This window comes from Podarcis vaucheri (assembly GCF_965113315.1).
Source record: "Podarcis vaucheri genome assembly, chromosome: 8".
NCBI classification, from domain to species: domain Eukaryota; kingdom Metazoa; phylum Chordata; class Lepidosauria; order Squamata; family Lacertidae; genus Podarcis; species Podarcis vaucheri.
In genome coordinates, this window is record NC_138766.1 from 51,601,300 (window position 1) to 51,626,990 (window position 25,691).

Consider the following 25,691-nt stretch of genomic DNA (forward strand, 5'->3'; position numbering starts at 1 on the left):
GACAAGATAAAAAGTTCTTGATGCCCAGCAATGACTCCGCTTTCAATCACTTTCAGAGGCAGCAACTAATAAGATGAGTGTCCAACCTCACAAGGGCCAACAAAAATCATTTTTTACCAACTCTAGGCAAGAGAATTTTAAAATGCTATTCTTTTAATCTTAATATCCAAGTGTCTTTAGGGGCAAGTACAATTTTTCTCTTCTTCAGTTAAAAGTTACACTTGAAACTTCACTCCTTACACTTTCTTCTGATTTTGATCACTTTAGCATCTCAGTGTTGTTTTTTACCTTTTTATTATGCAAAGGTATTATTTAATACCCTTTTATTATGTTTTCTGAGTGTGGCCAATGAGCAAAGATAGAATATTCCCCCATAGACTTTTGCTCCACTGTTTTAGGATTCTACTGTCCCATCAGAAAAGAAATGGCTACTAATGTCAACCTGGCATAACAGTAAACCTCTCAAGGCAAATAGTCACTTTCTTAGGATCTGTAACAGCTCTGCTGTTTAATGGCAGGCTGTCAACTTGAGGCCACCTATGCAATTTATTTTTTACACTCAGTTACTGATGAACTGCTAATCTTTAAAACTCATACAGCTAACAATTCACAGACCAGATAATCTTACATTGCTATGTATAAAAGTATACAACTTTTAGATAACCTTCCCACTTCATTGTTTCTCCACCTGCATCTTTCATGGGGGGGGGGGGGTTCACAGATGAAGTGTTGATTATGAAGGCCCTCTTCCTAATTTTCTATCATGTACCCTCAGAAGGCAGTGGCTCCTGGAGAAGGGCCTTCAAAGATTACTTCAATGCCTGAGCAATTTTATGTAGAAGAAAGGAGTCCTCTAGACACACAGGTAGAGATAAGCACTACCACTTGGGGCTGAAAATTAACTAGGATTTAGTGCAGTTATTAAAGAACTAAAATACATTTTTACATGGTCCTAGTCCAGGTGGTAGCAACTAGAGAGCTTTGATGAAGCAGCCCCTCCCCCCCCCAAGCTATGTCCATTCCACATTTTATATTTACATGGCTGTGTAGAACAATTCACTTCAAGTCATGAAAAAATTAGCCTCATCTTTCTCTTTTCTTCATTCACAGTTAAATCAATAATCAAATTGCTATTCCTTTCATTTTCTTCCTCAATCACATGTCTAGTGAAGACCTGTTGCAGCGCTTTTAAAAGAACACTCCTGTTAAGCTTTCACTCATATTGCATTGATGGAACAGCAGAGTGTTTAAACTATCTCCATTTAGTTGTGTTTGTGAAATAAGATAAAAAATTTCAAGGGAAGTCAGGGCTAAAAGCAATGACTGCAGCAGTGTGTGTGTGTGTGTGTGTGTGTGTGTGTGTGTGAGAGAGAGAGAGAGAGAGAGAGAGAGAGAGAGAGAGAGAGAGATGCTTTTGTAATACTTTAAAAATGACCTTTCCCCTCTTCTGATTGCAGCAGTTTGGCCTTGACTCTATATAATACCTTGACAGGCTCAATTGCTTCCTTTTTCAAATTGTAAATTAAGAGAGAGAAACAGTGAAATCGAAACTTCATGTTACTTCAAATTCCATCAAAACTGTATCAAATCCATGCCAAAATATATATGAGGATATATGCAGTGGTAAGTTTTTTAAAAAAGGAAACTGAAGACATTTCAAAGGGATTTTAATAGTCTTTATGGGGGAGATTCTGGGGTGCTCTGGTGGTCCTTGATGCAGAAGGGTAGCAGTAGCACTCCCTAGCTGCAAAGCTGCTTTGTTGACACTTTTAAGTGCATTAGGATTTAAAGCTTGTGGCACTTAAAAATGCCTTTGTTTCGGTACCTCATCACTCGCCTCCTAGCCCAATTCTCCTCCAGGCACATTTCATTGGTGCCAAAATTGGGGTGTTTGGGCTGCTTCCCAGGCCCCACCACCAATGCTGAAAGGTCTTCAGCCGCTTCAGGCACTGCCAAGGTCTTTGGGTCTCTTCACAGGCCCACCACCACAGCCTAACAACCTTCAGTTCTTCAGGAATGTCCTCGCTCCCCAACATCCATTGGCAACTGTGCTGCTGAGACCAAGTGCAGCCACTTAAAATAAGTTGTTGGCAGACCTGAGTGAAGGCAGGCTTCACTCAGGTCTGCCCCATTATCTTGTCCAAGCTTGATTGATTTGAATCACAGGTGAGTCCCAAACTTCCCCTACCACAGCCAATTATACTTTTTGTAAGGAAACCATTTTTTATTTCAAGTCATTTGGAACCTTTTAAAAAAAATCTTTATTTTGGAGACTTGTTTGCTGTAACTCCTGAAACTCTGTGTGTAAATAACTTCACTTATTTGCAAAGCTAAGTGTCTGTGATTTATTCTAGCCTACGTATTTTCATGGGGAACATTTGTTTAAAGATGGATGAGGGAAGATTAAATCTAACCAAGTTTTAATGTGCTTGAAGCTATTGCCAACTTTGCTACTGGACAGTAGGAATCTCTCTTCCAAACCTCTCTCTCCAACCATTACCAGAGTCTCTCGCAACATCTTGGAGGGCAAAGCTGAGGGGCAGACTAGAGAACATAAGAATAGCTCTGCTGGATCAGGCCAGTGGCCCATCTACTCCAGCATCCTGTTCTCACAGTGGTATATCAGATGCCCATCGGAAGCCTGCAAGGAGGACCAGAGTGCAACAGTATTGTTCCCTCCTGCAGTTTCCATCAACTGGTATTGATAACCATACTGCTTCCAACAGTAGAAATTTATACTTCTATTTGTGGCATTGCATGACAAATGTTTTCCTTTCTGTGCCTTTTTAACAGCTGACACACACTGGGTGAACATCTTCATGGAGCTCCAAGGCTTAATTCCTGGTTAGTTACCTCCAGTTCAGACCCTATTATTTTATATGTGAAATTAGGAGGCTTTGCCCATAAACACACATTTGCACAAGCGAACTGGTTCCTGAAGAAATGTGGGGGCATTGCTACCTTCTCCCACTTATCAAATGATGGGAAGGAAGCAAATGTGTTTCTCACCCAGCCCAGAAAAAAATGAAGGGAGAATCTGTCCATTCCCTTCCTACCACCTAGTAAGCAGGTGCAGGGAGGAGGGGGAGCAAACAGCCAGGACATTGGGGAGCAGGGACTGGGGCGATTCTGTGGTACAGGGGTCCCACAGAAAACATCTTGCCCAAGGTCTCTTCAGACGTTGCAGTGCCACTGGGGATGAAACAGAATAGAATGTGTCGAAATGGCCATTTTATACATAAAAATACACTGGCTAAAGAAAGCTGTTTAGACGGGTTGTTTTCGAGAGCGTGGGCTGCCCTGAATCAACTGTTTGTATGTATTTTTAGCAGATGCACCAATGTTATGTACTAAGCTTGGATCCTAGAACAATAGGCAAGTAGGATCCTAGAATGCAACAACTGATTGGCTTGCAAGAAAAGACCAATCAGGCTCCAGGAGGGAAGCAGAATCAGCCAATCAGACGGGACTCATTGTGTAAATAATGCCTGAGGTTTGGGGGGCAATTCAATCACTGTTTTACTAGCTGCAATAAAGAGCATGAAATCACTACAGGATTCTGAGTATATTTCAACCACACAGTGAAACATTCTTTATCTATTTTGTTCTGATTCTGAGGAAACATTGCTGCTAATGCAGCTCATGTTTCGATCATGGCAAACACTCTAGGCCATGTGCTGGGACCATAGATTTATTCTCTACTCCAAATGATCAATGACAGGCGTAAGTCTTAGGACTCATTATAACTTAGAGAATGTCAACTCTTGTGCCGTCGTGGCTGGGAAGTGTAATACTAGCTCATTTTCTAATGAAGGAGGAGGTAATCCAAAACAACTTTTATTTCCTAAAGCTAAAACATATTTTTTTTAAAAAAAATAAAAAAGAGAGAGACTACTTTGACCTTTCTGGGGTTTTTAAAATTATTTTTATGAAAGCAACATAAGTTAGAATCCACTCTACATAATTGTTTTGACACCAGGAACAGTCTTTGTTCTTATTACTCCTTCCCTGCTTCCTGGGGAATCTCTCCCTCTTACAATAACGCACTGCACACCGTTTCTTCTGGTACTTTATGGTGTTAGTGCAGGGAGCAACGAAGTCACATTGCAACATGAGAGGTCAGGGAAGATAGTGCTTGCTGTGTCACTCCAAAAGGAAGAGAGCGGATGACACATTTTGTTGAGCTGTGTCGGTCAAGGAAACAAGCTTCTGAATTGTACAGAAAGTCAGAACCCTGGCTGTCTGAAACTATTACCATATGCTGAAGCAACAGAAGGTGAAGGATGCCATTCATAGTTAAAATGTGATAAAAAAAACATTTTAAAGCGTAATTTTTAATTTGAGATCCTATCACACTCTTGTCAGGCCAAAGGAGAGACAAAAGGAGATGCCACAGCAACAACAGATGCAATTTCTTTAGGTTTCCGAAAAGTATTTGTGTTGCTGATTGGAAACTAGTGATGGTGTTGGATTAACTGCTCTTATATTTTCCCTCTGTGCACTCCCTAAATCTGTACTGGGTTTCTCCCAACCCTCCGGAGCAAAGTTTGAGAGGGTTATTTTGCATGATGGGAGAAGGTGGGAGATTTTTTTAACCTTGCATGACTCTAATCTGGGAGGAGGGGTACAATCAACCTAAAGCAGCTCAGCCAACCCAGGGACCACACACTTATCCAGACCCAAAATGGTAGGAAATGTGGCTAATGTTTAATTAGGGTAATTTTTTTTAAAAAAAAAACCCTAATTAAATATACAGCTGAAAGTGGGGCAGAGGAAGGGGAGTTCAGATCTGCAGGGCCACTTCATAAATGGCTTTCAGTCTTCTCTTGCCCAGCCTAAACATACCCAGTGCCCCACCCCATCCCACTGTTTTCCATAAGGTTGGGCTTCCAGACCTTTATGATATTAAATGTGGTATTGCGGAAAGATCTCTGAAGATAATCAGGCTGTGGATACTTCCTGCTTGCACTACATATAACTTCCAATATAATTTGTTGCAAAATCCATAGTTGGGTGATAATTTTATTAGGACCAACCAACGTGTCACAACTTTCTGAGCCAACATTCAAGTACTCCAGAACTTATCAAGCTAAATTTTAACCAAAAGAGAAAACAAAAGAAATGGAGGGGGGAATCTTCTTCTTTGGCAATCACTTGTATCCGAGTAAGATTGTCTTCCATAAACACAGTTTTAACAATGAGTCTGTAAGTGACTGTGAAGGCCAATTCTGGATCCACACATCCTTCCACAGTGGGGACATTGGTTTCCAGGTGGGAGTTGATCACGGTGTGGATTTGCCAAGTGTGCTTTCCTCTTAGCACCTTTCTACCTTGCATCCTGAGTTTGAGTGTCTTCAAAGCCCATGACACCTTTAGTAAAGGCTGTTCTCCAACTGGAGCACTCGCAGGCCAGTGTTTCCCAGTTGTCAGTGTTTATACTACATTTTTTTAGATTTGCCTTGAGACAGTATTTAAACCTCTTTTGTTGACCACCAGCATTATGCTTTCCATTTTTAAGTTCAGAATAGAGTAGTTACTTTGGAAGACAATCATCAGGCATCCACACAGCATGACCAGTCCAATGAAGTTGCTGTTGAAGAATCATTGCTTCAACACTGGTGATCTTTGCTTCTTCTAATACACTGATATTAGTTTGCCTGTCTTCCCAAGTGATGTGTAAAAAATTTCGGAGAGACCATTGATGGAATCTTTCGAGCTGTTGGAGGTGGTGTTTATAAGCGGTCCATGTTTCACAAGTATATAGTAAAGTTGGTAGTACAATAGCTTTGTAAACAAGCATTTTTGTTTCCCTGCGAATGTCCCGGTCCTGCACTTCATTTCAGAGAAAGCCGCACTTGCAGAGCACAGGCAGTGATTAAAATGGGAATATCAAAAGAACAGATATAAGGACAAGCATGACGTCTTTTATCTTAGCAAAACTAGACACTAGTTTTAGGTGACTAGGTGACTTGATTTCAGTGCAGTGGTGTTGAAATGTAAACCTCTTAGAGTCACAGCAAAACACCCTTGAAGTGGCAGATATAAATTTAAATCAAAGCCTGAGCCTTCTAAATTAGGGCATCATTTTGAGGAGCTGGCTAAAGCTTAATTTGTTCAATTGCAACAACTCTTTGAAAAGGAGAAAAGAAAACCTGTTTCTAACAAGTCCTACTCTGAAAAGATGTAAAAACCTTGAATATGCAACAGAGCGTGGAAGTGTGCATATTTTAAAGGAACAGCTTAACTTTAATGAAACTATAATTTTCCAAGCTTCAAAAAATGATGTGATGAACAGAAATGCTTGTATTAAGTTCAGCTACAGGCCACACAATGATTACAATTAGTTTTTTTTGCAGTATCCACTGTTATAGAGTAACTGAGGCTCCAATTCTGTGCACCCATACCTGGGAGCAAGCACCACAGAATATATTAGGACCTACTTTTGAATAAACTTGTAGAAGCATTGGGCTGTCAAAAAAGTTAACAGATTATGAATCCAGGTGCTTGAGAAGGGTTGAGAAAACACACAAATATATAAGGCTTACTTATCCTACATATTTCAGTGACAATGAACAGATTTTACATCACTTACATTCTTTCTTCCTTCGCACAGAGAGGAATGGTTTGTTACCTTCTCTAAACAGTGCTAGTTCATATAACTACTCTCAACTTCCTGCTTTATGCTATAGATGAATTACCTTGAACTTCAGTGCTTTAAAATCTCTCCCCTAATTTCCTTCCTTCCACTTTTCTTACATAGTATGTCATTCCACCTTTGCTATCTGTATCAGAGGCACCGTGTTGAGCTCTATAAAGCATTTGCTTCTGTTTTGCATTTCATTGTTCTCTGTTCAAAGCAGTCTACAGGAAAGATAGGCAAATCATGGTTTCTCTTCACCACCTCCCAAAGAGTAGTTTCTTTGAGCTAATGTCTCAAGATGATTACCACTGGATGCATAAATAACTTCATGTAGAAGGAGGTTGCGTCAAACATTTTACATCTGTTAAAATGGTGCAAGATTGTGCACAGTGGTCCACTTGTGGCACTTCAGAGTGACCTTTTCAAAGAGATTGTTAGAGATCTTAATTACCAGTTTGGTGGATTAAAAAAAAAAAGCATCACACATATAGTAGCAGTATGCTCAACAGGCATGGGAAATATTATATACCCTATTGCTAGAGAAATGGCATTATTGATTAAAATATTCAAGGAATCTGTCTGATTATTGTAAGCAGCTTTAAGTGCTTGCAAGAGGAAGGTCACATCCATGGAGATTTACCAAGATGAGACACTTGCACAGAAATATTTTGCAAAGCAATTTTTGCAAAGCCATTTTCCATAATATAATGCATTTTGTATGTTATTTTCACTTATATGTGCTTTTATATTCACACTTCACCCTGGTATATGCAATTTTGTGCACAGTACTTGGCTAAAGAACTCAATTGCAAAATTCACAGAAGTGCACATTGTGAAGGATGGCTGTGTTTTGGTTTTCATTTTGTATCAGAAAGTGTGAATTATGTAGGTTCCTACTGAAATGCAAACTGAATTGAATTAAACCCCCATCCTTAATCAGCAGAACCATTTTATTGAAAATCTTCAATGCTCTAGAGATGCAGATAATGTTTCTAGTGTCTACTTATGCCAATAATTTGTAAAGCAAGCCCAACCAGTCTATTCTTTTCCTTCTCAGCACCTTTGTACTATGGCTATGAGTGGCAAAAAGTACCATTCTGCTCACTGTCACAGCTTGCGCCTGGAAGATTTTAGGGGCTTCATTACTAGTTTCATTACTAATCTAAAGAAGGCACTTGTAAGTTGTGTTTACAGGTATTATTTGTGGAAAGCCTGTAGACAGAAATACCATCTCCAGATCCTCTCTGCTGCATTTTCAGCTGAAATTGAGAACACACTTTAGAAGCATAGAACTGTAATGTTGTTGGTTGTGCTTGGCTTGGTGGATCTCATGATGTACAGGCATCCTACAGAATTCAATACCCCATTTAGCTCTCATGTGGATATATTAAATCTTGTCTCTGTTATTCTGATTTCCATTTCTTCACATTGCTTTCAGTATGCCCCTGCTCATGCAATAAATTAGTCCTACAGCGTTATATATTTTAAGATCAGCAGCATGATAGTTTTATAATCATTTCACTTAAATTAACTGAAATTTCCTTAACACACATAAATCCTTCTGGTTTAATTTATTAATATCTAAAAAAACAAAACCCTAAAATTATTTCAGTAGTTGGCAACCGGGATACAGTGACCTGATGCAGAGTGAGTGGGTGCAGTTACTAGAAAACAAAATCTATTACATCAATTCTACTTGTAACAAGTTGGTGCCAAAGCCTGCCATATTCTATATATATTCCATATTGGAACTCAAATTAGTGTACAAAGGGGTCCCAGGCCCTGCCCAGAACCAATACTGTTACTTCACCATGTGCCTTCACACCATGTTGCCATAAGAACATGACACTCATGGATCCAGAAAAACATGATCAGACCAAGTTGAAAGGCTCATCTAGTCCAGCAGCCTCTTCTCACAGTGACCAACCAGATGCCTACAGGAAGCTCACAGCATTATGAGTGCAACTGTACTCTATCCTCCTTGTGATTCTCAGCAAGTGGTCAGGAGTTATTAAGTTTAGCTCCATTTGCATTTGCAATTTTGGATAGACCTGTGATAATAAATATTTCAGAAGAAATTATGCTAACATGAAGAACACTATACAAAATAGGCAACAAATTTTCCTCCCATGAAAGCAGTTTCTGTTGGTTCTACCGAAAAGTTACTGCAGTCTTTATTTTCTGGCTTTAACAGAGTAGAGTGGCAATAACAATATAGTAAATCATGGTAGGTTATACAATATCAATCAGTATCTGTAAAATATCCGCAACGTATTCATAAACAATTCATATGCACCCTAGTTAATATAATGCTGGGTATTTTCTTGTACCCTGTTACACTAATATATTACAATAGACTTATTTTTAAATAAATAAATTACTGGATTGTCTTGAAGCTGTGCAGGTGTCAAATAGAAATAGAACATACATTCATAAAAGCTCCTTACAATTTGTACTTATAGTTTGTTGCTGAACATATTACCATACAATTACTGATAGTTAATGAAATAGCTAATCCTAAATCCATTTTCCATCTGTGTTGATATGAATTTCTGTATTTTCAGTATTCATAATTATATTGTATATTTTGCTTAATTTGTTTTTGGCTTGTTAAAATAAAATTTCAAACTCTAATCTCTTTAAGAGGACTTTGTTTCCTTGGTAAATAATTACTAGATGTACTATTTGTAAATACTAAAACAAGCATGGGTAATGGGGTCCTATTTCATTATTTATTTTTCCATAAGATTTAAACATTCCATACTTAAATAGATTTCTCAAGTCCTGTCCACCCATTATCATTCCATAATTGCAAAATACCTAACAAGGTATCACACTATAATTCCTCATTGCAATGTGAAGTTGTTTACAGTGACAATCCTAGTCTTAATTTTCCTTTCTTTGCTTTCCATCCAATAAGGGATAGGTTTGTTTTGATCAGTTCCCTATTGAATTTACTGTTGAAGTGTCTTTTTAAGTTCTCTTGATATTACTCCAGGATAAGGCTTTCAGGTAGATGAAACCATGCTACTAAATGTATTGGCATAACTGCATCAAAGTATTTTATTATACATGGTGAAACTATAATTCCATGTTTTTATCAGTTGCGATGAAGTTTTTCCCATTTCTCTGATTTTTGTTTTTTAGAATTTGCTCAAAAGCATTTACCAGATTGTGTACAAAAAATGTGTCATCTGCCTTCATTTTGAACTTTTCAACCCTATCTTAAGACCACTTATTGCCTTTCTGATTCTTACTGATTCAGTAAGAAGCTCAGAGATAAAGTAAATAATAGTTGGGATAGGGGACATCCTTGCACCATTTACTAAGACATAAATAGATGAACTAACTGAACCCACATAGAAATTTATCCTGCTAGACCAATGAAATGTGGTTTAAATATCTCCATTCTAAATTATCAAAAGCATTCTCAGCATCTAAGAACAGAAGTGTGTCTAGGCTTAGTTATCATATGTATTATGTTTTTATGTCCAGTGTTACTTTACAATTTTAAATAAAGACTTTCTGATCATCTGCAATGAATCTCCAAACAATTATGTTGCCTTTTTGCCATAATAGCGGTCCACGTTTAAAACCCTGATATAAAAGAGCAAAGCTCAATAGGACTTTACTTTGGAAATGTTTTTGTTTTACTTCAGTATCAATCAATTTGGCTTTCTCCCCACTTTTTTTTTAAGTATGTTTTTCCATAACTTCATTTATTGCAGCCAGAAGGGGATATGCTAATTCATTAAGAACATTTTATAGTATTCTGCCATGAAGCCATCTGTTTCTACCACATTTTTTAAAAGTTCTGCAATGCACTGTACAGAGCTCAGTAATTGTAAGCAGCTTTGTAGATTTTCAATATCCTTTTCTGTTAGACATGGCAGTTTAATATTTCTAAAAGAAAACAAGAACAACCCTAAACTCCCTGTTCATAATGGCATTCTGAGAAATAAAGTTCCTCGTAACATTCCCTAAAATTATTAAAGGTGTATTTTGGAATTATGAAAATCTTAATCACATTTTTTTCAATTCCATAACCTTATCTGGTTTGTTGCCCTTCTCAAAAATGCAGTTTTAATAAACATAGTAGTTAGTAGCGATAAGTGGCAATGATTATTAAAGTTATAAGTTTAATGTGCATAAAATGCTTTGTTTGAATGCATTGTAATTAAAATGTTATAAAGGGAAGTTTACCTTAAGCAAGAGGTTCCACTCTGGCAGAAGCATCAGAAACTGATGGTATTTTTCCATTACAATGAGCTAAACTACCTGATGACTCATTGCTGGAAACACCAGCTGCAAAGTTCTCACTGCAAGAAGCTGAGAAGGCAATGTGTGCTTGTCAGCAATGGTTCGTAGCAGCAGCAGCAGCAGCAGCGGTTGCAGGGAGGTTCTGTAATGATGAACAAGCTTATGATCACCCTCTGAGACCAGAGATTGGAAAGTTTACTGAACCGCATAAAGGACTGCACCCTATTTCTTCTTTGCAATGTGCTACTTGGTTATTTTGTAACATTTATCTTATTGTAACTAGTATTTAAGACTTCTGCAGGGAAGCTTTGGAACTCATTCTTGTGGTGGAGATAATTCACTTCTATACAAGGTCCAGACCAGGGATTCCACTGAACAACTCTAACAAAAATCCCAAGAAGCAAAGTTCATAAGGATAGTGATTAGAACCACTGTTCATACCTAAAAATATAGGCACGAAGAGATTGTTGAAATGTGAGGCAGGTTTTAGTTCATCCAGTTAAAGGTAAAGATTTAAAAATTTGATAAAGTTAGCCTTTAAAGCATAAAAATCTCTGAGTGCTGTACACACACCAACTTGTGCAGAAGCATCTCTGCATTATGCTGTGGTGTAGCATAGTTCTCCTAGACATCTTGCTTCCTGCAGTGCATCCCCTAAGTTTATATGAAGTGCCGTTCCAGTTTAAAGAAATTTAGAAGTGCTCTAAGAATGGACAGAAAAATGGAATATTCTTTTGCAGGGAAATGAAACTTTTGAGAAACTGGAGAACAGACTTTTAGCACAATATTGATAAAAATTCATTCTACTTGCAAAATATCAAAGCTTTTTATATTGATTTGATAGGAATGTTATCAGTCTGCTGAAATTGTGATGGCACACCTGTTAACACCAAGAAAATATGTGTTTATGAATGTGAATAAACAGTGCAATATATGAATGACAGCAAAAGGATTTCTTTTGCCATTGACACATGGTCGGCCAGCTGTTGTTCATCACCTTGATGTGTGTGCTGGCAGTGATAAAAACACTCACATTGCTATTCACACATTACAGAAAATGCACATTGTGATGAGGGAACTCTGCAGTGTGTATCCAGAGTCCTTATTTTCATTTTATTTTTAAGGGGTGGGGGGCATACACTGAGAAAAACAAACCACCCTCATCTCCAGCAGGGTATAGACAATACAGCCACTACTTGTGAGATGCAGAGTATACAAAGACGGAAAGTTTTGTGAGAGAGTATGATCCCTCTGGAGAGCTTCAAAACTCAGGGTTGACACTGACTGCTGCAGTTCAGTGCTGTTCACCTCTCTGAGGCCCCACCAAACACTTTTCTGCAGCCTGTGCATAGTAGGAATATCTGCAAAGCAAATGGTCATGAGGTGGGATTTCTCTTGATTCATGAATGTATTCTGTTTGCTTGATTCAATTGGAGTAAAAGGAATGTATAAGTTACTGGAATTTGGTCATTGGTCCTCAGTCTGTACTGTAGACTTCTGAAGTGACAGGAAACCCATAGTACAGATATACAGTGTGATTTATCTCTGTATAGGGAAATAGAATGAATGTGATGTTCTGAATCTTGCAGGATGGGACAGGACTGTGTTCTAGCCCTAGAATCTAACACAGGCTTTCACATCAGTCTATTTCCAGAGTTTGGACTGAGAGCAGGGCTTATGTAGCTGAAATGGCACCATCCAGGCACAAGAGGCAGTATTATCTCCTGTTGGTGCATCCATGCAGCCCAATCTGCTGCTGCTACTGCTGCTGCTCTGTCCCACCCCAGCATAATCCCTGTGAGCTGCAACAAAGATGGTGTTGGGAAGGCAACTGTGTGGCTCGGCTCTGCCACGCCAGTCACTACTGACAAGAGGGAGTTATCAGCAGGCTTGGGAGAACCCCAAAGAAATACATTTCATATGAGGAACCCTAATGGGAGAGGGGGGCAGAACAAGGTGGCTGTGAACCAGCACAGCAGCACTCCAAACTGCAACATTTTGTTGAAGGTCCCACTGGTCTAGATATAAAAAGAGCTATTTGGTACATCCACGTTCTATTTGACTTGAATCAGCAGTGTTCCAGTGTAACCACCATGGACTTAAGCTAGCTAGAAAATGAGAACTTCTAATTAATACAAAACTATTCTTTCATTTGCAACTTCCTGATTGACATTTCTCACCCAAATGAAAGTACCCCACTTTGATTTGAAATGTTTAAAGATGTCTTCACAAGTGTAATAAAAATATTCAAGGTGATGAAAGACCAGGAATATGATGATGTTCTTGTAATTATTGCAGAGCTTGCAGGTACAAACCATCTGGCAGAACTGTTAATTTCCTAGCAGCCTATTCTCTCAGAGCAAGTTAACTTTGTGAAATGCTTTCAAAGTCAGCATCCATTTATATTCCAAGCCAGTGTTTGCAAAGGTCAGTCTCTCAAGTCAATACACAAAGGCAAAAGGACTAGTCAGTACACAAAGGCAAGGGATCTAAGAGAAACCTGTGTGTTTATTCACACGTTGGTCACGCAAGAAAAGCAGTTGTGAAATTTACGCTTAACATAAATTTCATATAACTTAACATAGCAGCTACACATTAATATTCTGAGCTCCCAGGTTCCTATTTTTAATCAAATTAAATCTGAAAATCTAATGACATCTTATCCTAGAAGAGCAGTTCTCCCAAGTCCAATTCTTATCACTTGAAGTCAGCCTGAAACTGCAGCCTCATGTAGATCAAAACTTATGAGCCACTGTTACCATGATGCCTCCCAGTCACAATTCCTGTGGCTGTAGTGGCTCCTTTTTCACCTGCTACCAGACTCTCATGATTTACACCAAAGGTCTCACACTCATGCAGATAGTAACTCCCTCTTACATTACTTCTGCCACATGCCTATGGGGTAACATGTCTGAAATTTTAGTCCAAAATAAATACAGAGCCTTAGAAAAATTCTCATCTTGTTCAGTACAAAAATACAATTTTTTTTCATTAGAAAGTTTGGTTGGATGCCATGGGTATCTCTACAGTAAAGGTAAATCTTTCAACTACCTCTGTTTTTCTCCTGGAAGGACACCTGAGAGATGTGGTTTTGTGCAGGATCTGAAAACTTGTTATCCATCCCCAGCACAGCCACAAAATTACAGCTCCATCCAGGAGACTTGAGCTGCCTTGTATGTGCAGTGCAAACTTGTCACATGCTCTGTCATTGACAGCTTTGCAAACTGGGTCGGGTGCATTAGCAAGTTCACAGGGAGCTGGCAGAGACAGCATAAGGGGCAATACAAGCACCACATGCAAAGAGGCCAGAGTGTTTATTAAAAGCAGATGATCTATAGTCTTGTTTCTTCAAAGAGTCTTATTTTTATTTTGTTGAGGAAATGAAAAGCAATTTTCACAGCTAAAAATTACCTTTCCATAGAGCCTCCACTGTAATTCTGTTATCTTTATTTTTCCTTCAGGCAACTCACTTCCTTTTGTGATGAAGATGAAGGGGAGAAAATCACGATAATACCATTTTTACCTTCTACCACATTGCGTTTCATTTTGATGCATGTGAAGACAGCGAATCCCTGTTGAGTGCCTAGTTCTCTTCACAAAACCTCATTAGTTTTCTCTTTAGTGTATTGACAATTCTCTGGCATTTATGGCAATCATTTAGAGGCCCGGGATGGCTGTGTCCCATATATCCACACCATCAAATAATCCTTGTATTTGTTTGAGTGGGTTTTACAATCATGAATGATGCCGGCTCAACAGCCCTAGAGACTGAAGTGCTCCATTGAATTCTTATACCAGGCACAACACGTCTTCATAGGCTGAACAACGTTTTCTTGCATGAGGAGTTAACAGTGTTTGCATCTACGGAGCTAGTGGCTGAAGCTGAAGTGCCATTTCAATGAAGAGGTGGGTTCATATGTATAACTAATTTGAGGCTCAAGGGAAGGGAGGGGAGGAAGTAGTCAGAGGCACTTACCAGCAATGTATCGTCAGGTAAGACAGAGTCACATTGGCTAGAACAGTGTGTAAAGTTCTCACAAGAGCATCGAGATTGGGCAATCTCCAACCTAGAGGTTAGATACAGTCCTATTCTGAGGGATTGGAGCCTGACAAAATTCAGACAGGTAAGTGCAGAGAGGTGAGGTTGTGCAAATGGAGTCCAACTCCAACCCATGTTGTGATCCCAGTCCAGTTTTGGGCCCTCTGCTGCTGCTATGTACTGAAGAAAAACCAAGCACATGATGTCATTCACTTAATTCACGTTCAGTTTAGTCTGTCCTTGACATGCTCTCTTTCCAGGAGTAGAGAGTTTTTGATTTGTCCCTCTATATGCTTTCTAAAGTGATGCATCCCTAAGAAAATGATACAATTTGCCTTTTCTCTCAATGGCCAACCCCTCTGATGAATTGTCCCCAGCTACAAACCCACACCAGTCAGCTGCCAACCATTTTGGTTGTGCACAACAGAACCATTTATAAAGGGTATTGGTTGGGAACATGGTAACACTGCACTTCATTACTGCCCTGCTGTGACATGCTGATGCTGCTGTGCTACCATGTTGCACAATTGACAATGACTCATAAGACTGGGCTAAGAGTGTTTCTCTCTCCAAATCTCACATCACGGCATTCAGCATAAGGGAATCAAAGCAGTTTATGCCCATGCTGGAAAATGAGCTACATGATTTCCTCCTGTTTTAGAACTCTGTATATTATCTTCTGACAAGTAGAGCTTTTAAATTAATAGAAAATGCCATTTCACAGTGTTTAAGTCCTGTTAGGGGAATTCATTGGTGAATCTAAAAGTCCTTGGAATATCTTAAAAGTTATTTATTTTCAACTGAGTGCCTTTCAAATTATATCATCTCATATTAATTCTCTGTAGTAAGCCTTGTTTACACACACACACAAACACACGATTAACAAAAGGAGTTTTCTTTTAAAAATAATAATGGTGAAACATTTTTGCTTACACCTTAATCAGCTGCTCTGATAAAAATGAAACGATGGATGTTTCCAAGGCGGAAGTTATAGAACTATGAAGATGGAGCTATGAGCAATACTTCCGATTCAGAATGTGAAGGGAGTTGCTTTCCAGGACACTGAAAACAATAAATGAGGAATGAGATTGGCATTAGTTTTCACCAATGTGATAAAATTGTATCTCTGCTGCACATGACTGCTCCTCCATTACCCCCACCTCCACCTCCCCAAAAGAAAACCCTGTACTGTACATAGAAACCTAGAAGTCAGGGATAAGCATTCAAGTTTACAACCATGAATCCCCAGTTGTACAGATTTGAGACTTCAGTGAGAACTAGGCCATTATTTCTGAAAGATGCTAGAAAATAAATAAATAAATAAATAAATAAATAAATAAATAAATAAGATCATGCAACTAAGGGAAAAGTTACTCCTCTTGCTTGTCAGAGGTATCCTCTACACATACACTTTCCATGATTCACCTCCCTGTGGTGGGGCAAGAGAAGCCTTCAACCTCTTTCCTGATCACTAGGAATTGGCTCCCGCTCTGTCCACCAAGCAAACAATAGCTGAAGCAGGACATCAAAAACAAGCAAACCGGGATGCTGTGGGGGTGGAGTGCTTTGACATCCTGGCCTCATATGCCACTATAGTGGTCACACAGCTAAAGAAAAAGCTTCTGCCACAACAAAAGCTGAAGCTGGAGATAAGAATGTGATGATAAAAGAAAAGCTTGCTAGGAAGCTAGAATCATTAGAAGCAGAGGCGGAGCTAGCTGCTCCGGCTCGTGGAATGGCACACATGCACCCAGGGGCGGGGCTAGCTCTCTGTGGGGGTGGGGCTAGCATTCCAAGGGGGGTAGCATCTGGGGGGCATGGCGATAACACCCTCCTGGGATGACATACGCTGTGGATCGCACCCACTGCAACCCCCTTCCTCCGCCAGTTAGAAGATCTATTTTTAGGCAGAACTCAACATGACATTTCCTAATGATTTTGTCAGAAAATTAAGGTATGTTGGATGCACAAATAATCCCTTCAGCTCAATTAACTAGAACTTCTAGTCATCTCTATCTCTCTCTCTCTCTCTCTCTCTCTCTTCTCTCTCTCTCTCTCTCTCTCTCTCTCACACACACACACACACACACACACACACGAGAGAGAGAACACTAGAATTGTAATGATCCAATCCCAAACTTCCTGGAATGAACAGACATCTTCCTAATCATCTGAACAACCTTTTTTTAAGAGTAAGATTTTCTTGGGTGGATAGAATAGCCTTTGGCCACTTTCCACAGAAAGCAGAGGGAGGACTCCTTATCAGCTCCCACTCTTTCAATCCTCCCCTTCATAAACTCAAGAAATTGCAAAGCACTTGAACTCTGATCTATTTGCACAAGGGTCTGATTATTTATATTTCCAGCTTGCCTTCAAATCACAACTTTAATATAATGCATTTTAAGTTGAAACTCTGCCCTTGGATTTATTATGGAGCGGAAGAATACGTGATAAATTTCACTCACAAGGACCAATGTGGCACATTCTTCTTTTCAACCAAATCAGCATCCCAACTCTGCAATATCTGACAGATCAATCTTTATAACCTTCGTGACCAGTGAACACTGCATTCTGGACAGATTCATTTAATGATCAGCTCTCCCATGCATCCGTACCACCAAAGGAAACAGTTACATTTCAGCGTGGCTTCAGGTGTAATCCAGATGATCCTGATTCTGCCTGGCTCATAAAGAACAGTGCCATGAGCCTCCTAACTGCTTGAGAAGAACTGCAGGATTTACCATTCTGAATTATGTCTGTCAAGCTGGCATGTTCATTCCGTCTTTAGCATTACATCTTCCTGGGTAACAGATGGAGCTAGTAACTCTGAGCTTTTTATCATTCCGGCTAGCACTGCCTGCCATAGCTTTTTAAACCCAAAGACTGCAAAGTTTTAAAAAAGCTAAAAACGAAACTGTACACACAAAGTGGCATGTTTGGGGAACAATAAAAAGCAATTTGACCCTTAATCATTCTGCTCTTCTGCTGCAAAGCAAACTTTCTGTTTAATAGCTGCAGTGGAAATAAAGAAACCTGTTGCTTGCTTTTCTCCAATGTGCTTTAAAGAGAGAGAGAGAGAGAGAGAGAGAGAGAGAGAGACTCTCCTACACTTCTGAATTCACTCAGCCCTGCTCTTATGCACATTTGTCAACAAATATGTTATCACAATCAGTTCTACCACCTGCATCAGAATTAAAGCACAAATAGCCAGCCAAAAAAAGCCTGTAGTTTATCTCAGACACTTCAGCTTGAAGGTGCTAAATGTGTTTTCATGCACTTCAGTGTTATTTCAAGTTATACTAAATAATATCTGAGAATAGTTTGGCACAAAAGTAGGGTGGATAATACAAATATGTATAAAGCAGATAAGCTATCTAGAAAGATATTCTTCATGGTTCTGGGCTGCATGCTCTCAATGAAATTTACCTATGCTAAAGGAAGAAAAGACGTAGGTATATATTAGAGCAGTACAATTTGATTCCCATCATATCCATGTTTAACTCCAGGTTCTTGTTACTTTTCAAAGCATTTTTGCCATTTTCCATTTAGTGCATCATGAGTAATTATGGATGGCCTTAGTGACATTTTGCTAAAGAAATAATTATTATTCCATGCTGTGTGGCTAAAGGGGAAGTTATCTCTAATTAAAATTAAGTGTGTAGGGGGGGGGACTTAACTGCAAATATAACCCCCAATTGCTTGTGGCTCAGCCTCTTGCTTTTATTACGTGTTGTTGATGATTTCTTTGAATTATTCCCTTCCATGTATATAAAAAATGTGGCATTAACTACAAGGCTGGCTTTCACCAGTATGCATATATAGTGGGTTTTACTGAACTGTTGGCAAGGCATTCCACGTCTTCCTCCAAGCTTGCCTCCTTTCCCAGAAGAAGCAATTCCAAATACTTCTGTTTCCATGGCAGGAGCTCAGAGCTGCCTTATCAGGATCTTCATGCAGCTTTCCCATGAGTTAAAACACTGAACAGCAGGTGGCAGCTTCTTAGGGAAGGCCCCTCAGGCCCTAGATGGATGATGTCCTCCAAGGCTTGCTATTGGATCCTCCTTTTCATATACTCTTCTTAACAGAGTGCAATGTGTGGGTTTTTAAAAAGAAAAAAGAAGAATAAGAATACCTTATACTTTAAACTACTAAGATTTCCTTTATTCTATTAAGTATGAAATTATAACTAGTTATTAAAACTCACATTTGTCAAGTAACTAGCACACCATTAGTGACTCAGTAGCCTTTAATTCCCCCTTTTGTTGCACAGGAAAAAGCAGACTGAAAGTGCATAGGGAAAAACTTAAGCTAGCCCCAGATCAAGGCCTAATTTGCAACAGTTCTACCAGTCATTAGTGTGAATTAGAACATTTCCACTCCATGCATAAATTTGTATAACATCTGCAATGGGATCTTGCCTTTCTTTGCATCCAGGGGGCAGAATATTGACTTTGAAATATATTAGATGAGAGAGCTCTCTTCAGTGTGCCCATGTAATTTTCATTCAAATATACAGGAAACCCAGACTTCTATGCAACATATATCTAGCAAGAATAAAGACTCTAATTTGCAAATTTGGGACTCCAAGTACAACAAATTGCTTGGTAATTCATTACAATGCTGGATGTGCTGTTTAACATTAAAGGCAAAAGCTACTCTAATTTATTAAAAAGGAATCATTAGCTTGATTATTTTCCACATATACTAGAAGGAGAAGATGCCACTGTAATCTATACTGATGTTCGAGATAAATAGTAAGAGTGTTGGCATATATAATTGGTCAATTTATACTTGTTCAGTTTCCAATAGTGAAATGCCAGGCAAAAAACCCCCTCCTATTTCCCATCCTTTATTATTATTTTCTTCAGAGATGACTTGATGGCGTGGGACTTTGCTTTTCGTCCTTTTTTTTCTAAAAGGACATCCACTGCTTAATCATTCAGTGAACAACAAAACATACAGTGCATGGTAGTCTATAATAGTCTATAATTTAAAACAAAACAGTGGTGGAAAATAAGCTCTTAAAATAATTTACTTTGGCAAAATGATTTTAATCTGGATCTGGACACAAAACGTCTTGTGTGCAACCTGTTTAACAAGGGAGCGTCTTAAAATACTCTCATTTCTTAAGCAGCATATACAGTTCACAAGTCTCACTGTGTTTTTCAACACAGATGAAAACTATCATGCCATCATAAACTGCATCCTGTTGCAGGACTGCTAACAAATGACTGATTTAGGCTGATAAAATAGAGGGTGATCTGAGTGATGCTAGTTTTTGCAAGTGGAGACTACTGCTAGGAAATGAAACTCAGTGTAAGTGTGATCCAGGCAAACAAGCAGAGCTGCCCCTATCATTCAGCAAAGTGAGGCTGCTGCATCAAGCAGCAGATAGTGAGAGATGGGGAGTAGTGATGGGATACTGGAGGACATAGTTAGGCGTACCACATGGCATGTCCGCTACCCTAAGGCATGATGGAGCATGCTGTCCCATCACCAGCGTTGAAGCTAGTGTTGTCCTTCAATTTCTCAAAAGTTCCATTTTTCTGTCTCATTCATGGAGCTCCTTAGAATTTGTCTAGAATTGTTGTGGGTGTGGGGTTGAGCTTATTTTATTGTTGTGAGATGACAGGGGGTTGCACATGTGTTTGTCTTTCCATCAAATGTTTCTCCAGAGCTTTACAGCCTCCCTGGCTGCCCCTGCTTCCTGATCTGCAAAAGCTCCAAGGAAGGAGTTGCCTCTTGACATCTTCCCCTAAATTTTAATTATTGTGCAAGAAGTCAAGGAGGATGACTGCTGAACATGTGAGGTCAGTACAGTTGCTAATTACAGTCATTCCTTTTATCTTTCCTGGAAAAGAAATCTTTCTGTACTGATTTCTTTAAAAGTAAAAACTTCACTTTTTAAAGGTAACCCAAAAAGCATCCATCTTATTTGTTTATTTATTTGTTTATTTATTTATTTACTGAAAAATGAACTTGTCTGTTCATTATTGGAATGTTCAAATGATCTTCAACCTTATATATTATTTTCATTCATATAATCTGACATTCTGCTGAAAATAGTAACCAAGGACACATAAGTTATATAATTTTAATTGACTTTTTGGATATGAATGCATGCTATTATGAAATATTATATGCAGGTGGAATATTTTGGGGGGTTTCCAAAAAATAAAAAAATTACGACAACAGTCTCTCGACTTTCCTGAATTTTCAAAAAAGCCTAGATGATGATGTTGTGGGGTTTTCAGGAAACACAGCAGCCAGGCACAAAGCAGAGTGAAATGAAACAAAGGACACTCACAAACACTCCTTGACCACCTAGAAAATTAGGTAACCATAACAAGAAAAACCCAGCACCCAACCCATGCGGATTTAATTGAAATTTTGCTTCTTTTTGGATAATTTTTGAATGTATTTTCTTTCTCATTAATTGATAGAGAATGGTTGAAGAAAATGCAGTAGACATTTTTAGCAGAGCACCAGCTGAAGTACAATCCAACTGTCAGTTTGGCTGGCTTCTGAACATGGGGTGGTGGCATCAGGAGGGACCACAGACAGGATAAAACCTTGGGCTGGCTCTGCAAACAGGCTACTGCTTGCTAACTAAAGCCAACCCTATTTGTTTCTGTAAGAAGCCATTGATCCAAATCAAAGTGTATGCATGTGGTGGCTGATACTACTGCATGACCCTGGGCATTTAGTGCAAATCATCTGGCAGTGAGAGGGAATAGTTCAGTGTCCTGATTCCCCCACTGCCTCCTGAATAGGTATCACGGATTATGTGACTAGAAGTCTCATTTGGTGAGAGAACTGAAAATGTGGCCAGCAAGTAACAAATGTCCTCATTCATCATTGTCCTTTAAATACAAAAATATTTCCTATGATCTCATTTGTTCTGTTTGTGGAGCTTGTCCAGGTTAGAAGACCCTTCATTTGTTTGTCATAATGAGGCCATATGTCTCTAATGAGACCAGAAATAAGTTCTTTATTTATCTCGAACTTTGTTTTGACTCTTGGGCAAGCAGGAAAAAACCCGAATGTTTCCTGTCGCAGACTTCTTACAGGAAAAAAGCTAGCTTCATGAATAAGACAACACTACATGAGTCCTCGTGTCATTGTTGGGTTTATGGAGATCTGACTGCTTTAATTATGCTATAATTTGCCCTGTACACAGGTCTGTGATTACTTGTGCTTTTCATATCTGTTCAGTCGATTTGTATTCTTGGTTCTTTTATGACCTATGATTAAGTTGATAAATATTTTATATTTGATTATGATCTGACAGAGCATATGCACACAGCAGAATGAAGTGAAGAATAATAACTATTACTGATGATTTAGGAAGTACCTTGGAGCCTAGGCACTGTACAAAAATATAAATTAAAGACAGACCCTTGCATCCTCCTCAGGCTAGATATATGTACACAGAAATCTGACACTGACTGAGTCAAGGGACGGCGGAGACATTCAGTTTCGTTTGCTTTTATTGACAAGCTACCTAATCTGCATGTCCTGGAACAATACACAAACTAAATGATATGCTTTGAAATTCTCACTGCTTCACACTAATTTAGTGAAGCAGTTCTCCAACCATAAAAATGTGTTCAAAAATGCATACATATACTGCTGAAAAATCAGGCAAACTGAACATAAGATTAGAAAAATGGAAAACAGAGAGAAACCAAAATTGACTGAATCTATACAACCCTAGCTGAATCAGAACAATCATCCAAAGTTCATATTAGTGAATGAACCACGTTATGTTGTATGCTGAGTAAAATGACTCCTGAAAACATAAAGGATATGCACATATTATTGTGAATGATCAAAACAAAGTTCAGGATTTTAAGTCACCTTGGTTCATAATAAACTTATATCTCTTATTAAAACCAGAGGGGCTGAAATATGCTAAACTTTTACTGAAACATATCCTTTTTTCTTTTTTCTTACTCAGCTAAGTATAATTCTTTTGCTCTGCAAACCATTGCTCTGTAACCTACTGGGTTCTGAGTTCTTTTTCTTAACAAACACAAATTTCACATGAATCAGTTTAATAAGCAAATTCAGCAGCCAATCATACTAACAGTTTAGCTTTGCCAGTTGTTCACCTCCCTTTACTGAATAAACTCCTGGGCATTTCAACTTTGTTCCTTAAAGCTTCCAATCAGTCTATCTGTCTCTGCTCCTACTGAAGCTTGAATGAATACTAAGTTTGAGGTTGAAAACAGGCATCCCTTTTTGGATCACCTGGGAAAGTACTGTAATCAAATGCAATCATAGGCAGGATTTGAAATACAGTGGTACCTCGCAAGACAAATGCCTCGCAAGACAAATGCCTCGCAAGACGAAAAACGTGCAAGACGAAAGAGTTTTCCGTTTTTTGAGTCGTTCCGCAAGACGAATTTCCCTATGGGCTTGCTTCGCAAGACGAAACGTCTTGCGAGTTCTTGCGAGTTTGTTTCCTTTTTCTTAAAGCCGCTAAGCCGTTAATAGCCGTTAAGCTGCTATGCCGCTAAGCCGTTAATAGCCGCTAAGCCGCTAATAGCCGTGCTTCGCAAGACGAAAAAACCGCAAGACGAAGAGACTCACGGAACGGATTAATTTCGTCTTGCGAGGCACCACTGTATGAGCAGTGGAAGGGAAATGTAAAAATAATTGCATTGTAATAGATGTAATATGTAATAGATAAAAGCATGGTATATAATAAAGTAGAAAGGTGGGAATAAAACCATCGTGGAGGTAAGGATGGGAAGTCAAAACGTTAAGGGAAGTATGTGCTGAAGTTCAAGTTAATTTGTTAAAACCTCTGAAATTCAATAAAAAAATTAAAAAAGCATGCATCCCTAGCTGAAACCTAAAATAACAACAATAATAAACCCTTGTAAGATGAGATGATTGAAAACATTTTAAGCTGATTGAATTCAGTTAGTTCTGCACCAAAAGCGGTTTAGTCATAGAGGCCACATGATCCAGAAAGCTGTTTGTGGACAAACATCAACTGCCTTGGCCTGAAAAGCAGGAACAAGAAGAAGCACCAGGGGAGAGACAGGTGACTGACTCAGTCTCTTTAGAAAGCATTCCAGACACACACACCCTCCCAGAACCCAGCGGGCATTGAAAGTAGAAGAGCAGAAAGCACAGATCAGCCAACATAGGGATGACGTATAATAGGAGAGAGAGGGGGGGTGGGGCTTCACTCGGAGCAATGCCATTACTACAAAAGGCATCTTTTCTAAGCCCCTCTCTGTGAATATTGAATAAAATACTTGGCAAGAACTCTCCTTGTTAACTATCGCTGGCAGCCTAACATGGGGGGATCAGATTCCCTGGCGCCTGACATTCCCTTGTTGCAAATATAAGGAGGCTACTAGATGCTGGTTTGTCCAAGGCCACTGTGGTGTTTGCCCTCCTAGGTGTGTGACATCATACTGGGTTCATAAGGAAAGGGTTAACTAATTGTAAAATGACTAACCAATGGGAACCCAAGGGGAGGAGTTAGAGTTAGAGTTTTAGAGTTAGAGTTAGAGTTAGAGTTAGAGTTAGAGTTGTTAAGAAGTCAGTCTGGAGTTAGAAAAGAGACAGAGAGGATAGGTCTGTGGGCTAGGCTAGTCTGATGTGAGAGAGTGAGAGAATCTGTTAAGAGGAGTCAGTCAAACAGTTGAGATAATCAGTCAGAAGGTATTAGGAAGGTATAGGCTGGTAAAGAAACTAAAGTTAAGAAACTGACAAGAATATTATCTGAGAAACCATGAACTTGTTAATACTTATAAAATAAACTTGTTTATTTGGTTCAATTTTAACAACTGTCTGGACTCAGTGTGTACCCGAGAGTAGCAGGTTGGTGGCAGTGGGAAAGCGAGCACAGTGGTGGCACAGGGATCAATAGACCGTTAAATGTCCAGGGACCCTGTGTGATCACCACAGCCACCAATGGTAGACCATGGCCATGGCAAATTTTGACCCCCTGTCTCTTGGCCATTACGCTACTCTTGTTCTGTTGAAAGTGAAACCAATGGCAGAGTATCGCCTAAAATCCAGATACTTAACTGTGTCGTAGCTCAAGCTGCAAGAGTATAAGCAAATATAATTTTGGCATCCTTATCTTTAATACATACACAAGTTGAGGGTTTGTCAATATTCTTCTAGGCTTCTTTGAATGTTTATCAGTCAGCACTGGCAAGGGTGACAGTGAGCCTGCTTGCTGAATACCAAATACTGCCACACAAAGCTGCATTCATAAGCAGGTTATTTCTTTGAAATGATTATTATTGGAGATAAGTTTCCAACATATATTTACTTCAGACCTTCTGCCATCTAAGACTTCTTGCAGGATGTGAGGTACTTTGATGTAAATTGTATCTGTAAGCTCTACATGTAATATTAATGCTTTTTTTCCTAGGAGCAGAACTTTGTATTGAAGGAGCATTTGATTATCTGTAAAGCCTCAAGGTATGGGGGGCATTTCTGTTTATGCCACTGCATCTCTGTAAATATTTTGAATGGAAACTTCAACAGCACATAAAAGCAAAGCATCCTCAAATTAATATATAAATATTCCTTCCCCTCTTTCAGCTGTGTAGAGAAATCCATGCCATACTAGAATGAATAGAAGCCAAGGTTATCAGGGGATATTTGGGATGGAAAGGTCAGAGACTGTGGGGTTTTGAAGTTTTGAAGTTAGCCTCATAAATAGGGATGAGTTCTATGGAGGTGCCGTTCATGACAACTGCTGGTCCCACCTTTGTT